The sequence below is a fragment of the Schistocerca cancellata genome, chromosome 2, assembly GCF_023864275.1.
Source record: "Schistocerca cancellata isolate TAMUIC-IGC-003103 chromosome 2, iqSchCanc2.1, whole genome shotgun sequence".
Lineage (NCBI taxonomy): Eukaryota > Metazoa > Arthropoda > Insecta > Orthoptera > Acrididae > Schistocerca > Schistocerca cancellata.
The window spans coordinates 429,908,056-429,925,111 of record NC_064627.1 but is presented as its reverse complement, the minus strand read 5'-3'; the positions used below and the strand labels follow the sequence as shown (position 1 = coordinate 429,925,111).

At 43.9% G+C, this 17,056-nt stretch overlaps 1 protein-coding gene across 6 annotated transcripts in view; it reads left to right on the top strand.

The window, feature by feature from the left end:
• Positions 1–17,056, top strand: part of LOC126161898 (transmembrane channel-like protein 5) — a 297,583-nt gene that overhangs the window by 27,417 nt on the left and 253,110 nt on the right. The window contains exon 1 of one of the 6 annotated variants that reach the window (XM_049918052.1): positions 4,826–4,845. The exons of the other annotated variants lie outside the window; for them this stretch is intronic. The gene's annotated coding sequence lies outside the window, so the exon portion shown is untranslated. Of the gene's footprint in view, positions 1–4,825; positions 4,846–17,056 lie in introns of those variants that run through there. 6 annotated transcript variants of the gene reach the window in all.

Here is a 17,056-nt window from a genome sequence, read left to right as displayed (position 1 = left end):
AGACGCCTGTATGAAATCCAGACGGACACGGGCGTTGCAGTGCGTCATTCGGACCAGCTTCGGCCTCGGGTGCCAGCAACGCCTGTTCCGAATGCCGCCACACCACCTTTGGCTCTACCTGATGCTCGGGATCTTGGCATCTCTCAATACTCACAACACAGCCCTCTCACCGTCATCGCGATGCCAGCACCAGAACGGACGCCACCAGGAGACGTGCCCATGCAGGAACCGGAGGACCGTCCTCTGTCAGAGTACATCTACTCGCCTCCTCCTCCAACAGACGCCGACACATCGCCCATGTCTCCTGTCATATCAACTGGACTTGCCGCAACGGGCAGATTGGTGCAGGGGGACCCAGCAGATTCAACCCCTACGTCTCCTGTCATCTCAACCCGTTATCATCGGGGACACTTCCGTCCGTACGGGAAGCCTCCTCCTCGAGACTTTACGGCGAGTCAAACAACACCTATGGACATTAGCCATCTCCAGGACACCTCCATCAAGACCAGTGCAACAATTTCAAAGGGGGGAAAAGTGTTGTGACTCGCCGATTATTCAAAGTGCTGCCGCGCAATTACGCACGTCCTCTACGTGCGGCGCTGTCTGCCAGCCACGCAGCAGCTGCGCCACCTAAGCGGCCAGCCGAGCAGCGGCCGTTAGACTGAGACTCAGTGTTTAATCGAATGCCGACTTGTACACAGGTCAACTTACTCAGTGACTTATATGTGTTGTTGTGTTGTCCGAAAAATGTGTTACATTTGAAGATATAAAAAAAACACAACACACGTTCACAGTTTTACTCCAACAGTACCTCTTCCCTTACCTTCCAAACATCACAGAAGTTCTCCTACATATATATCGTTGTACTAGCAGTCCTGGCAGAAAGGATATTGTGGAGAAGTGGCTTAGCCACAGCACTCGTTTGTGAAAGGCAAAGGTGCCAGCTTCAAGTCCTGATCTGCCACACAGTTCTAATCTGCCAGGAAGTTTCAAATCAATGCACGCTGTGGTGCAGAATGAAAATTTCTTCTGGAAACTATCCTGCAGGCTGTGGCTAGCCATTTTTCCACAGTACCCTTTCTTCCAGCAGTGCTAGTCCCACAAGATAAGCGGGATAATTTCTGTAAAGTTTGGAATGTATGAGAAAAGGTGTTGGCAAAAGTAAAGCTGTGAGGGCATCTTGTCAGTCGTGCTTGGATAGCTCCGTCAGTAGAGCAGTTGCCCACAAAAGGCATAAGTCTCATGTTTGAGTCCTGGTCTCACACACTCTTTTAATCTGCCAAGAAATTTCACTGTTGTTCATAAAATTTGTTATATTGCTTGCATCTTTAATCTGTATCAGATCACACAAAAGCTTTGTGAAATATGAACAGATGTGTCCTAACTGAAACCATAACAACTGGGTGAGTCAATTAATGACATCTAGTCCCTTGGGTAGTTCTGGTTTCAGATTCCTTTGATATCATGGTACACATTAAGCTCATTATTAGTTAAAATTTATAAGTATTTCCTAATTACAAATAAGGTAAAACAAAAACACACAATAAGTAGGCATGTGTTTGAACTTGATTAGTAGAATGGTATTTCCTGCTGTCTTTTTAGATGTTCCAAAGACATGGTCAAGTCTGTGACATAATAGATGATATACTTGACATGCTCTGCTCATACCTGACTATGCTCTTGTTCATTAAACTCAGATAGTAGCTGTTGCAGAGGTAGCTGATGCAGTGTTCCATTTTTTGTGTTGAGCTATGAAAAGAGTTGTGAGGGAAAGATAACAGAATGCATGACATTTGGAAGGGCATATTTTTGTAGTGGAATTGTGTTAGGATGTGGCAACTACATGAATGACGTTTTTAATTAATGCCATTTCAGAGTGACACAACATATTGTAGCAACAATTCTGTAAGTGGGCTTTTTCCTATCTTCTTGGAGAATAGATACGAGCTTCTCGTCCTTCGGGATAAATGCCTGTCGGAGAAAAAATTTCATAGATATTTCGTAGGCAAATGAAAACTGTAAAACCTGATTAGAAATTCTTTATATTAGAATATGTTTTGAGCGTGGGAAAGATTTAGTGTCATTGAGCTCATCTCAGTCTGCAGCTATGATAGGTGAGGCAGTGAGGCTGGTTTATGCATTCCAGACCAGATTAGATTTTGGGGACTACTTTTGGTGGCTCTGTTAAGGTTTGTTAAGTGGCTATGGAGAAAGATGACATTAAGAATTTAGCTGTGAGCAAAGTTGATGAGCTTATTTTATAATCTGTAGAAAAGTATGGATGTTTCTTTGTATATTTAGAGGCATTATAGTCTTATAAATGCAAAAATTTTAGATTGTGTGTGTTAATTGTTCATTACTTCTTCATGCTGAAATGGCTGGATAGATTTGGAATGGAGAAAGCTAATACTCTGAATTAACACACGGGCTATCTTAGATTTATATACCTATCAGTAGGGTTGGGCTGAAAAAGTAGTGTAGTCACAAAGTGGGAATGTACATACTTTATTCATCCAGTATTTGGGAATGAGAGCACTTGCAACAGACTTCACACATAATATCAAACCTTTGTGAAACTTTTTCTCACTGGCAACACCCACAAAACGGTGAAAGGCAAAAAGTTTATCGCTAATACATTTTTGCTGTTTGTGCAATAAAACTACCAAATGAAGTATGATGTTTCTACATCTACATCTGCATCTGTGGTGTATGGGAAGGTGTCGTCGTTGAGTGACTGTAGGAGGATACAAGATGACTTGGACAGGATTTGTGGTTGGTGTAAAGAATGGCAGCTAACTCTAAATATAGATAAATGTAAATTAATGCAGATGAATAGGTAAAAGAATCCCGTAATGTTTGAGTACTCCATTAGTAGTGTAGCGCTTGACACAGTCACGTCGATTAAATATTCGGGCGTAACATTGCAGAGCGATATGAAGTGGGACAAGCATGTAATAGCAGTTGTAGGGAAGGCAGATAGTTGTCTTTGGTTCATTGGTAGAATTTTGGGAAGATGTGGTTCATCTGTAAAGGAGACCACTTATAAAACACTAATACGACCTATTCTTGAGTACTGCTCGAGTGTTTGGGATCCCTATCAGGTCGGATTGGGGGAGGAAATAGAAGCAATTTAGAGGCAGGCTGCTAGATTTGTTACTAGTAGGTTTGATCATCACGCAAGTGTTACGGAAATGCTTCAGGAACTTGGGTGGGAGTCTCTGGAGGAAAGGAGGCGTTCTTTTTGTGAATCACTACTGAGGAAATTTAGAGAACCAGCATTTGAGGCTGACTGCAGTACAATTATACTGCCTCCAACTTATATTTCGTGGAAAGACCACAAAAATAAGATAAGAGAGATCAGGGCTCATACAGAGGCATATAGGCAGTCATTTTTTCCTCGTTCTGTTTGGGAGTGGAAGAGGGATAGAAGATGCTAGTTGTGGTACGAGGTACCCTCCACCACGCACTGTATGGTGGATTGCGGAGTATTATGTAGATGTAGATGAAGTATGATACTTCTTTACTACTTACTGTATTCATGACAGGTTTTTCAGACAGTGATCACTTACATCCAGCAAAGTTGTATCATTGTACAACACGTAGTTCCGGAGATATGACGTCATAAACACTGAGGTGTGTGAAAAGCTGCTGCATCATGTATGACATTTTAATTTATTACATCTTTGCTACTAATTCTATTCACAATGCATTTTGCAGACAGCATCCTCACATTTTGCTGAATGTACCTACAAAAATATATCATTGTAATATGCACAATTCAGGAGGTACAATGTTGTAAACACTGATATGCTTGGAATGCTGTCACATTATGCTTGATGTTTTAAATTATTACTTCTTTACTACTACTGCTCTATTCACAAAACATTTCACAGTCGGTAGCCACATATACCACTGGATGTACGTGCAAAATTATATCATTGTACAACACACAGTTCAGGAGATACATCATAAACATTGATCTGTGTGAAAATAGAACTGCAGAGCAAAATTTGCTAGACGTACAATGATATATTTGCACAAATATGTGTGAAGCATGTAAAAGATATGTCAAAAAGAGTAGAAATGTATGTACATGGGTAAAAAAGCTCATCCTAAATTCATGGATCGATTTCAAACTAGTTTGGTACGCATATTAGTTATGACATGAAAAGAAATACTATAGAGGTATGAACCACTAGCCTGCTATTGGGGTGGGGGTGCTAATGTAGAAAGAGAAGAAGGGAGAAGGAGATGGACAGATGGATAGAATGGAGGAGAAGATAGGCAGAGAGAGAGAAAGAGAGAGAGAGAGAGAGAGAGAGAGAGAGAGAGAGAGAGAGAGAGAGAGGAGTGGTGGAGATGGACAGAGGGTGGGGGAGGAGAGGAACTAATAGAACATTGGAATAAACACATTTGCGGGCAACACCAGATACTCAGGTTCCTCTACATGTACCCAGAGAAGAATAATTCTTGAAACAATGTTTACAGAGATGTATCGCAGTAGGTATCTGACTCTGCACACATACCAAGACAATTATGATCTTTCTGTGCTAAGCATGTCACAGATAGTTATGAAATTATTTACTCCCTTTTCTAAATCCTTTTTAGTTCGCTACTGGGTCATGTAAAAATGTTTTCCGTGAATTAAACGAGTAAGTTGTGAGTGACATGAGTCCTGTCAACTTTCCCATCATCTCCAAAAAAAAAAAAAAAAAAAAAAAAAATCCCAATGCCAAGCTGTTGCTGGATCGCAAGTGGCTCATGTTGCAAGACTTCAAAGGCAGAACTTTTGTGGTGGCACATACACGTGGATAGTGAGTTTTGCCATTAACAGGTTTCTCTAAGGTACTGTTTAACTTTGGATAACACTGCAGGTTGCACTGGTTAAATATGTATGATGTAAAATATTGCATCAATTAATTAATTCCAGAATGAGATTTTCACTCTGCAGCGGAGTGTGTGCTGATATGAAACTTCCTGGCAGATTAAAACTGTGTGCCCGACCGAGACTCGAACTCGGGAGTGGTGGTGCCAGTGGTAGAGCACTTGCCCGCGAAAGGCAAAGGTCCCGAGTTCGAGTCTCGGTCGGGCACACAGTTTTAATCTGCCAGGAAGTTTCAATTAATTAATTACATCACATCACGTTCTATATGTTCAGAGTTGTGGAGCAAGTCAAATTGTACATTAATTGTCAGAAGCAGCCATTTTTATCTAATGCATCATACTAAGCATTTTATGAAATTACTATTCTGGCATTAGCTGGATTGCCTCACAAGATTGCACAATAGGACAGTATGAGTGAAAGTATGCAAAGTATGCCAGCAATCTTGACTGCAAGTCTAATAATTAGAGAGATTTCTAAGTGGAAAAGAGAGAGAATTGAGCTCTTTGATTAAGTTATCCACATACTGATGCCATCTCAGTTTGTTCTGTATATAAATATATAGAAATGTAACATATTGACTGTGTTTGTGGTCAATCTGCTAGATTCGTTGTTCACTGATTTGTCATCTAGTCTGTAGGTGCATGAAATGACTCATTATTGCACATGCAAACTTTCTCTTTATTTTGTTTGTTTAAGAAGTTTAATTTTGTACAAAGAAATAGCAAGTTCATGACTTGGCAATACACACTCTTCCTACAGACAAAACATACCAGAACTAAAAACTATTACTTGTCACTAAGGTAAGAACAACACATGAACACACACAAAATTTGTAAAACTCTCTGACAGCTCATCAGTATTAGTGCCCTTCGTGGCTGACATGGACAGTTGATTGACAGCTGTGCCATAACAACAATTATACATTTGCACATGCACAACACAACATGACATTGCAGTGCAGTACACTGCAAGAGAATTTGAAGCTCGGCCGCTACTTCACTCTCCTTGGGGGAAGTGGAACATTGTCCAGATGGCATGCCAGAAGGTTTATTCACCATCCAGATCTCAATGTGCGTATGAACAGTGGTTCTGCAATTGGTGGTGATGGTGTTGCTGCTGGTGCTGATGCTAGTGGGTGTGATTGTGTTCCGCCAGATAGTTGATTGTCATGTAGAACATATGCTAGTTTTATCCTGTATGTGGAGACTGTAGTAGGCTTGCTGTTTACAAATATCTCGAAGGTGCGTTCCCCTTGTTGCAACACCATGTAAGGGACAGATCACTGTACGGTGGTTGCAGTGAAGGTCTGACTCCACCCATGCAGTCCACCTCCGTAGGTAGCGGTAGCATTACCGGCTACCATGCAAGGTGCCCGGGTTCAATTCCTGGCAGAGGACTGGGTGTTGTGTGTCCATCACTTTCATCATCATTGGCTCGCAAGTTGCCGAAGTGGTGTCAACTAAAAGAAAAAGAGTTGCAATACGGCGGCTGAACTCCCCCGAATGGGGGCCTCCTGGCCGACAATGCCATAAGGTCATTTCATTTTTTCCGCCCATGCAGAGCACAATGTGGGGGCATGTAGGTAGATCCTGATACAGGAAGAGAGCAGGAGTGCCATGCCTTGCAGCTTGGTGTGGGCGAAGTCAGGCACATGTTCCCTCAATTGAAGTACAAAGTGCTACAATTGAGACCAGGTAGCTGCAATGGTTGTGCTTCTACAAACTCTCCAAGTAGACACAGGATTTTGCTGTAAAGTACTGCTGGTGACACATCTAAATCTGGTTTATATGTCATCTGGAGGTCCAGTAATATCATTGGTAATGCTGTCATCCAATCTATATTGTGACTTATGATTGCCAATTTGAGTGAGCAGTGCCAGCATTCAGTCATACCATTACTGGGTCAGTTGTAACTGGTGGTACTATGGTGCAGTGGGCCACAGAACTTTGTTAGTTGGGAGTACAATTCTGAACTGGTGGCTGTGATCTGTCAGTATGTGAAGTGGGCAGCCAAAGCAAAAAATCCACCTTGGTGTGAAGGCAAACACCAATGTTTCTACAGACACATTATCCACCAGGATTGCTTCAGGCCAGGTGTAAGATGATCAGTCATGGTAAGGATATGACATTTGTCTATTGGAAGAAGGTAGTGGGCCCATGATGTTGGCATAGGAATGTGCAAATTTCATTTTAGTAATCAGAAACTTCCCAACAGGTGCGCAAATGTGATGGTTGATCTTGCTCCATTCGCATTTGACACACATGCGGGTCGATTCACGACAGTCTTTTTGTATTCTCGGCCATACAAAGTGGTGGGAGACTAGGCAAACTATTGACCTGACACCAAGGTGACTAAGTTGTGCAGGTTGTCGAAGGCCGGCTTGCGAAATGCTACCAGGAAAAATGGCCTTGGTTTTCCAGTCAAGAGGTCACCATATGTTTTGGTGTTGGCACTAGGCACATAGACTAACCTCAGTTCCATAGCTGTTGATAGATCATGGAGGTAGTTTGGAAGCTCTTGCTCAGATTTCTGTGCCTTGGTGCATTGGGCAAAACCCATAGAGCTCTAGCTGTTCAAAATGTCATAGAAGCAAGACAGGCAATCGGCCACTTTGTTGTCAATACCTGACACATGCCTGTTGTATGTGCTGAATTACACTATGAAAACAAGTACTGCTGGTGAAGTGAAAAGTTGTTGTTCCATCATGTCAATTATGTGAGATCTGTAAAAATTGTGATTTCCTTTGCTTCCAGTTATGTGCGGAATGATTTTGTTTTCTCATATATAGGAACGAGTTCCCGATAGTTAGTGCTCCACTTCTGTTGTGATGATGGCAGCTTACAGGAGTAGAAGGCCGAAGGTTACCATGCAGCCTTGTGGAACTTTTGTAGACCAGGCCTGATAGCTATATGACTTGCATCAGCTACAAGTGCAATGTGTGCTATAATTCTTGATGAGCGAGGACTGCTGCAACCACTATGCTGTGCTGCTACACTTCAAAGGCTGAACTCTTAGTGTCCATCAACTGGATTTTCAATGTCCCATTGATTTTTGGTTTGGCAAGTGCTATGGTAAGAGGTACTTGTAATACCGCTGAGTGTGGCTGACATCAATGATAGTTCAGTATGCTGAGAAAGTGTTGTTAACTCTTGAACAGTTTGTGGGTGCACAATCTGCAAAATGGCTTCCACCTTTTCAGGCAGGGGAAGTGAGCCCTTGGACAAAATTTTGAGCCCTAAAAAATTGATCAGTGGGTGTCCCAAAAACACACTTGGCTATGTTCAGTACCACACCATATTGATTTAGCCTATCTGAGACTTACATCAGGTATTGCTCATGTTGTTCTGTGGCTGAAGAGAGGATAAGTATGTTGTCCAAGTTGTGAAACAGAAGGGTAGTCCTCATAGTACTGCATCAATAAAATGCTGCCATGTTTGTGCTGCATTTTTCATGCTGAATGTCATATACAAACTCTCAAACAGTCCAGATGGGGTGGTGGCTGCGGTTTTTGTGATGTCTTCTTCCACTATGGGTATCTGTGTATATGCCTTGGCACAGTCATATACGCTAAAAATTGCCGCACCACGTAATGCATAGCTGTAATCCCATAGTAAAGGGACAGGATGCCAATCCGGCACTGCCTGGACATTGAGGGCACGGTAATCCCTGCACGGATGCCTCAGTCTTTTTCTGGCAGCAGATGAAAGAAAAAGGACCATGGACTACTGAATGGCAGTCTAACCCCCTCTCTCTGCATGGTGTCAAATTCTTCCATTGCGATCGCTAACCAATCTGGGGCTAGGTGTTGAGGTCAACAGGAAACTGGCGGGCTGTCCATGATCTTGATATGATATACAGTACCATGTCAAACCTCTTTCAGTGGTACTGGGGGTCATGTCAAGACTGGGAACTATTTTAGTAGGCCACAGGTACTGTCCATTTGCCTGCACAACTTTGGCTGGGTGCACCAGTGTGCAGTGATGGAAGCCTGAAGTTGGCAGCCCAGTAGTGCATCATCCACCAATTGCATGTTCACCATCTCCAGTAGAAGGTGGTAGTATGCCAAAAGATCAGCACTGATGGTGGGCTCAGTGACATCTACGACCGTAAAATCCCACATGAATGCTTGGACCAGCCCCAAGTCTGATTTCACACCTTGTGCTGTAGTTTGATATTGAAGAGTTGTTCACAGTGGACCAGTGGAATAATGTTACTGGTCTATGATAATGTAGCTGTCTCTGGGGAAAGATACAGAAGTCTGACCCAGCATCCACTAGATATTTGCAGCCCCACTTCTGATCACTGATAGAAAGGATCTGTAGTGAGCCCTGGCAATAGGAGGCAGTGTCTGTGTCCAACTGCTGACGCTGACGCTCTACAAACGGGCCTTGGCCTTGGCCCGAGGTGTAGGAGTTTTGACTTGTTGCAGTCTTTCCTCCTGTTCTTGATGATGCGATGATGATGTGGCCTCACTGTATGGTTTGTCCTCTCGTTGTCCGGTGTCTGTCCTGGCTACTAGCATGCAGGCATACTAGTAGACTTTGGTGTTTTGGTTCTTCTTTGTCTCGCGCGAGACGTTCTGCAGTGCTGTTTGTAGGTCTGCGGACAGCTTCCTCGCGCCGTCGTGAACCTCCTTCCTCAGCCGCACGACTGCGCCCTCAAGGATGTATTCCCAGTTGTGCGGCATGAAGACCGGGTTCGTGTTGATGGTGTTGAGGTCTTTCTTGGTAACAAACTCGAGCAGAATTGCCAGATGCCCACCACGTAGCTTGAACGGCCTGTGTGGGAGCAACAGCTTCCGTTCCCCTTCCACCTGGGCGAAGAGGTACGGGTTTTTTTGGGCGTTGCAGTGCCCATACCGTAACATGGTGGCAATCTTCTTAAGCACATCTGGCATGATTGTGCTGTCCGGGAAGGGTATGATGTCCGTGCATAGTTTGTCATCCTCTTCTTGCTTCCCCTGCTGTGTTACCTCCCCGCCTGGAGTTGGGGAAGGGGAGGACGGTGCCACGTCCATGGGCGTCTCCGTGGTCTCCTGTATTGCTACAGGTTCCGGGGCGATGTCCGTTTGAGTGGCTATGTCCTTCTGCGATGGTAGGTCCGTCTGTGTGACGGCGTCCACCCCCACCGGGTAGCTCCTCACACAGCTGATGGAGCTGACGGTGGACTGCGACGAGTTGTTCTTTGAGCGCGGCCCGTTCGGCCGCAAAGGCGGCTTGGAGGCCGGCCATGGCATCGTCAGTGGTGGCTTCGTGTCGGCGCGGCTCGCACCTCTCACTGGAGCGGGGGGGCAGGCGGCCGTCGTGGCGCTTGACACCACCACAGTGCGTGGTGCGCCAGGCTGACAGCGTGACTCCTTGAGGTAGCTGCAGCTACGCGAGTTGGCGGTGTGTGGCCCGCCGCTGTTCGCGCAGCTGCTGGGCACCCCACGAGGCTTTGTGCAACTGCGGGTGTCGTGTGCTGCCGCGCACTTCAAGCACGCAACGGCGTTCTTGCAATCACGCACAAAATGCCCCAGCTGCTGGCACTTATAGCACTGCACAATCTTGCTGTTCTGCTGAGTGCGCTTGCGCTTTGGCTGCCATCAGCGGTCGCTGTTGTTCTCCATCGCATGGATGAGAATTTCCAATGTGGCTGCAATCTGCTTCCCTTTCCGTCCAGCCATGGTGTTGGGCTAGTGGCGTTGGTGTGCGCGAGCGACGGTAACGAAGTGAGCCGCAACGAGTCGAGTAGCGGAGTGTGTCCAACTGCTGCTGGCATTTGGTTATGTGCGTGGCGATGTGCCCTTGTGTGCCTGGTCCCCAAATCTTCTGTGATGCTAGCAGTCAGAGTGCTGTTCTTGTCCAGATATTGATGGGGTGGCAGAGGAACAACTTCAAAACCTCCGGCAGTACCACTTTCCGTCACCACGGCTGTCACGCTGGTATAGCAACTCATCAATTTGCTTGGTGAGAGCCATGACCTTAGCTGGCAGATTGTCATAATCAGCCTGTGTGACCACTGTTGATGCTAAGCCATGACATGTCGCAATTGGTGCACCAGTCAGGGAATATTGTCGATGATACTGGATTACTTGATGCTGTTGGCATGCTGTTATACACATCGACCAATGCACCAGTCAAAGCAGGAACTGTAGCATTCGCTATCCTGTTGGCCGAGTCAGTCCTCACATCCAAAGACATCTCCATCTGTAATATTATTATGACTTTCACCTGTGGTGGGTGGTCAACAATGTGTGCAGCTAGTTACGTGACACAGTTCCAGTGTCCACCTTGCAGTGCAAATATCATAAATATTGGGAAGGTTTTTGGTCTCCCATATCCTCCTGGGTTAACACTTCACAAAGGCATTGTGGTATGGGAACCTATTACATCAATTCTGCTTTTATCTTTTTGTATGCATTGGCTCTGGGTAGTGTAGTGATCACATCTTCATCCTCAGTGGTATAAGGGTACTCCAGCTGACTAACAACCATTGTGAATTAAATGGAGTCTGCCTTAATATCTCCAAAGAGGAAACTGGCTTCCACTTGCATGAACCTTAGTGCCGTGTTGTGCAGCCGGAGTGGGGGCAAGCACACTGTAAGTCATGAAACTGGCAGAATCCTCACCTCCGATGAATCCGTCATATCAGATTCGACATAGTTAAACCCCCTGTTGTTACAGGCTAAATCATGTCAAGGTCACCACTGTGGTCGTACTGCTAGGTTCGTCATTGACTGATTTCTTGTCCATCCTGTAGGTGTATGAAATGACTTATTATTGCACATGCGAACTTTCTCTTTATTGTGTTCCCCTAAGAAGGTGAATTCTCTACAAAGAAGTAACGCACTCTTGGCTTGATGACACACAGTCTTCGTACAGACAAAATGTATTTGAACTGAAAACTATTTCTTGTTGCTAAGATAAGAACAATGAAAAACACACATAAAAACCATAAAACTCTGACGGCTCAGAATAATGCACCATCAATGTCAGTGCTCCTGGTGGCTGATGCAGAAAGCTGATTGACAGCTGCACCATAACAATGCTTATACATTTGCATGCACAGTACAAAATATGACACTGTACTGCACTACACTGTGAGGGAAACTGAAGCTCGGCCGCTACACATTCTGATATGAAGACGCCTGTTGGTGAAATGGTTGTCAGCATTAAAGTCTTGTCTTACTTGTTTTAAGATGAAGAACAAATTTCATTGTTGGAAGAATTAGTCATGGCAGTTCATCAAACCAACTTCTGATGCATCTGAAAGTTCACAAAAGATTCCCCAAAATGATTCACTTACAAAATGCGTATTCTGATTCCTACTGCTCTAAACTATATTTCAATGTCAGCTTTACCCTAAGGTGCAAAATAAGTGTTGCGTAGCTGAAACTGAGCTTGAATCTATTGATTATTTATATAAGAACATTGTCACAAGAAAACATTCTGACTCATTTCTAAACATGTATGAAGGAATCTCAATGAGCATGATCAGCGTGAGCATACAGAGAACAGCTGTGGCATAAATGATGACACAGCGAAATCATTGGCCATCATACTCATTGATTATTTCCAAAAATATGACCATAAAAATTAGACCTAATAATAAACAATATAGTACAGATGCATTCAAGTAGTCTACTTTATTGTTGTACACTATGTACATCAACAACAGACATAATTTTCAAAAGTTCAGTGCCAAACAAGCTGAAAAATAATTAGTAACCTAAAAAGCAGCAACTTTTTTAATGATCAGACAGTTCCTTGTGTTTTTTGCTGGCGTGATAGGTCCGCACTTGAACTATCTGTGTTATAAGTCAGTAGAAAATCACATGTATATTTCTTGTTCATTTTTAAGTAATGTATATGCTTGTACTGATTGAGAAGGGTGTTATGTTCCAACTCTGAAGTGCTGCTTCTTGATTTAATGTATAGATAAAGCTGTGTAGATTAAATAAGTTTTGGAGTACTCCACTGGTGTTGTTCTTGTGCTGCAATCTGGAAACTTTGATACCATTGCAACTTTCTGCTAAATAGTAGAAAGTACTTCTTTTAATAATATCTATATTGCATCTGCCCTTACAATTTGTGGGTATAAAGGGACACTGCAAATACAATTACAGTGCAAATACAATTACAGTGCAAATATTGAACATGATGCTATCTGACAGTCATGAATGTCGGTCATCTTGGATTTGACGGGTAATGGTATTTTTCCTTTTTTTTGTGTTATCTTCATTGTAACGGCATGCTCTTTATTTGATGGTGAATTCCACTTCTTGAAGCCAGGTCATTGCAGCATGAAGTAACTGCCAAGTCAGCAGGTACAACAACATGTAGTAAGCTGTCGTCGTCGTCCCACTTCAAAAGAAATATAGTGCCCATCTGTAGCAGTAACAATAACAATACTTCCAAAAAGTCTATGATTCTAAACTACTTAACTAATGAAAATTCTTCCAACTGTTGCGATCATCATTTGTCGGTTAGGTAGACATTGGGTGACACATCACCTCACCAAAGTAATGCTTCACATCACACACACTACAGGTCCATTTCACTCCTTTACCTCATAAGTTAGGTAGTTAGTTGCATATTTTATAGGTCATTTTGCATGACATATCATAATAACATGGAAAAATTCAGTTTACAGCAATAACTGGATTATTAACAACAATATGGAAAGAATAGATTGCTGTTTATCACATAGAGGAGACAATGAGTCAGAGATGGGTGCAGTGACAAAGAATGCTAGAAATATGTTGCTATAAGACAAAGTCCTTCTTCAGACATAGAAAACTCTTAACACATTCAAACAAGCACAACCCACGCACATATGGCTGCTGTCGTCTTCAGGTGCTAAGGCCTGACTGTGATTGTGTCTGAAATGAGCAACACTCTTTTCTGATGTGGATGTGAGGATACAGACAAGGAGGGATAGCAAGGTAAGTATGGGGGAAGGTGCTGGTTCTGCCTGGGGGAGCATGCAGGAATGTGATGGGTACAGGAAGGGAATGCTAAGGTGCAGCATCGGGGCACTGTGCTGGGGGGGGGGGGGGGGGGGGGGGGGGGACATGAACAGGGAAGGGAAAAGGCCTATTATGCAGGAGCATTGGTGGGATAGAGGACATGTTTAGTACTAGAGTGAGAGCAGGGCAGTGGATATGCGGGTGGAGAAGAGGGACTGGCAAAGGCAAGGGGTTACAGGAAATAAGGGATATGTTGTTGGGAGAGTTCCCACTTACACAGCTCAGAAAAGCTGGCATTGTTGGGAAGAAAACAGGTGGCACAGGCTGTGAAGTAGTTGTGAAAGTGAAGGACAATATGTTGCCCAGCTGACTTGGTGGCAGTTTGACAGTGGCCATTTACACAGGTTGCAGCAAAGTTGGTATATCACACTACTGCTTTCATAGGTGGCTCTTCCTTTGATGAAGTAAGACATGACTAGCAGGACTGGAGTAGGTGGTTGTATGGGGGCAGTTATTGCATCTAGATCTGTTGCATGGATATGAACCATGAGGCAAGGGAGTGGGAGCAGAGGTGGAGTAGGGATGGATGAGGATATTGTGTAGGATGGCTAAGCAGCAGAATACCACTCTGGGAGGAATGTGGGGGATGTTTCTCATTAGGGCGTGATTAGAGGTAACTGAAACCACGTTGGAGAATGTGATTCAGTTGCTCCTGTACTGGGTGGTACTGAGTCATGAGTGATCAGACTTTAAGAATTTGGGGGGTGGTAGGTATCAGGGAGATAAGGCATCAGAGATCTGTTTCTGGACAAGGTTGGGAGGGTATTTTCTGTCTGTGAAGGCCTGAGTGAGAGCCTTGGCATATTTAGAGAGGACTGCTCATCACTACAGAAGTGATGACCTCAGATAAAGGCACTGCAGTCTGGAACCGAGCGACCACTACGGTCGCAGGTTCGAATCCTGCCTCGGGCATGGATGTGTGTGATGTCCTTAGGTTAGTCAGGTTTAATTAGTTCTAAGTTCTAGGCGACTGATGACCTCAGAAGTTAAGTCGCATAGTGCTCAGAGCCAACCACAGATAGTTACGCTGATTGGAAGGAACTTCTTGGTGTGGAATGGGTGGCAGTTGTCAAAGTGGAGATGTTGTCGGTGATTGGTAGGTTTGATGCTGACATTGGTACCGAAGTAGCCATCCTCGAGATTGAGGTTGACATTGAGAAAGGTGGTTTGTTGGGTTAAGGAGGACCATGGAAGTGAAAGAGTCCAGAATATGAATAGGGTGTCCTCACCTTTGATCCAGATCATGAAGATGTCAGTAAATCTGAACCAGTTTAGGGGTTTGGGATTCTGGGTGGTTAGGAAGGATTCCCCTAGATGGCCCTTCAACAGATTAGCGTAGGATGGTGCCATGCAGGTGCCCATTCCTAAAACATGGAATTGTTTGCACGTGATGCTTTCACATGACAGGTAATTGTAGGTGAGGATATGGTTGGTCATGATGACTAGGAAGGAGATTATAAGTTTGGAGGCAGTGGGGCATTGGGAAAAGTTGAGTTCTATAGCAGCCATGTGCGAGCCCTTGGGCACTGGAGATGTTGGTGTAGTCCTGCATTGTCCTTTCCCCTTCTCTACACCTCTCCCCTTTCCCTCTACCCCCTACCAGCACCACCTCCCCATGCTGCATGTATCAGCCCTGTCTTGTTCTCACCACACTGTCTCTGCACACTCTCACAGGCAGCACTAGCACCTCCTCCCCACACCTATCCTGTCATCTCTCCCCACCCCACACCTCTTCTGTATCCCCACTATCCACCCAAACAGACGGTTGCTCATTTGAGATACAGTCGCAGGTGGGCCTTTGCGCCCAGAAACAACAGTTGCCATGTGTGCGTGAATTTGGTTCTTTATGTCTGATGAAGGATTTGGCCCAGCAGCTGAATATTTCTAGTATTATTTTTCACTGTGCCTGTCTGTGACTTAAAACTTCCTATAAGTGTTAAGTAACAATTTTTCAGATAGTTGTTAACTCGATCCTGGATATCTAGTGTTTGATTTTGATTAAATTATTATTTGAATATGGTTTCATGCTGACTAATTACAAAGGAGTTTGTATTAGCAGCAATATTCACGTTTCTGAGATACGGTCAATTTAATGAAGTATAATAAAGGTAATTTTTTTTCTCCTAGAATTGTAATTATTAATCTCTTATTCCTTCTGAGCTTTGTTATAATACATTTAATGAGATAAAATATGTACTATGATGTTATAGATAAAATACTTAATTGCTTAAATATTTATCAACAGGATGATTGAGAGTGATAACTACAAGTTATTCTTATGGCATGCTTTTGTGCAATGAAGATTTTATTTCTTAGAACTCATCAGTAGGCACTTAAACAAGACTGACAATGCCACTTGGGTTTTCATATGCGTCCTCCTTCAGAGCTAACAGAATGCACAAACACACACATACACATGCACAGCTACAATATCCAGGCTGATTGCACTGTACCGACAGTGCAGCAGCTCAACTGAGGTGGAGGTGTTATGTCCAGTGGAGTCAGGGAGAGGAGAAAGGGATGAGTAGTGGGAGGGAGGCTTGGAGCAAAAGATTGGCTGACACCTGGGAGAGAAAAGCAGCATGTGCACAGAATAGAAATGACACTGGTGAGCTTACTCTGGTGTAGGCTGGGATATTTTCCTGCAACACTAGCTTCTCTGAATTATGTAGGTGAAAACTGTCTGCAACAGATCCTTTGATCGTGTAATCCCCCTGGCCTGACTCTCCACTAGCCCTACTTTCACCCCACTTTCTGACTCTATAATTGCACTTGCCTCAAGCTTTGCTAATACTTGCACAACATCCACCTCCATCCATGTCCCCATAACTTACACTTCACTTATTCCACTCTCACCCTACTCTGTTGATAGTCTCCTCTTACTCTGTTGTATCTCCCTATCCCAATACACACCTCCACAGCATTATGCACTTCACACAACCACCCCTACCTATAACACTGTGAGCTTACCTGGCATCACATTCCTATTCTGTGTACCTGCTGCCTCTACTTCTCAAATGTCAAATACCCTTCCCTGGGAATGTGTCACCCACTCCTTATTTTCTTTCTCTCCTTGCCCACACCACCTGACAACAGTGGAGCTGTAGTCTCTGGACAATATTGTCAGCTGGGGCAATGTAACTGTACTGCTATTGTGCTAC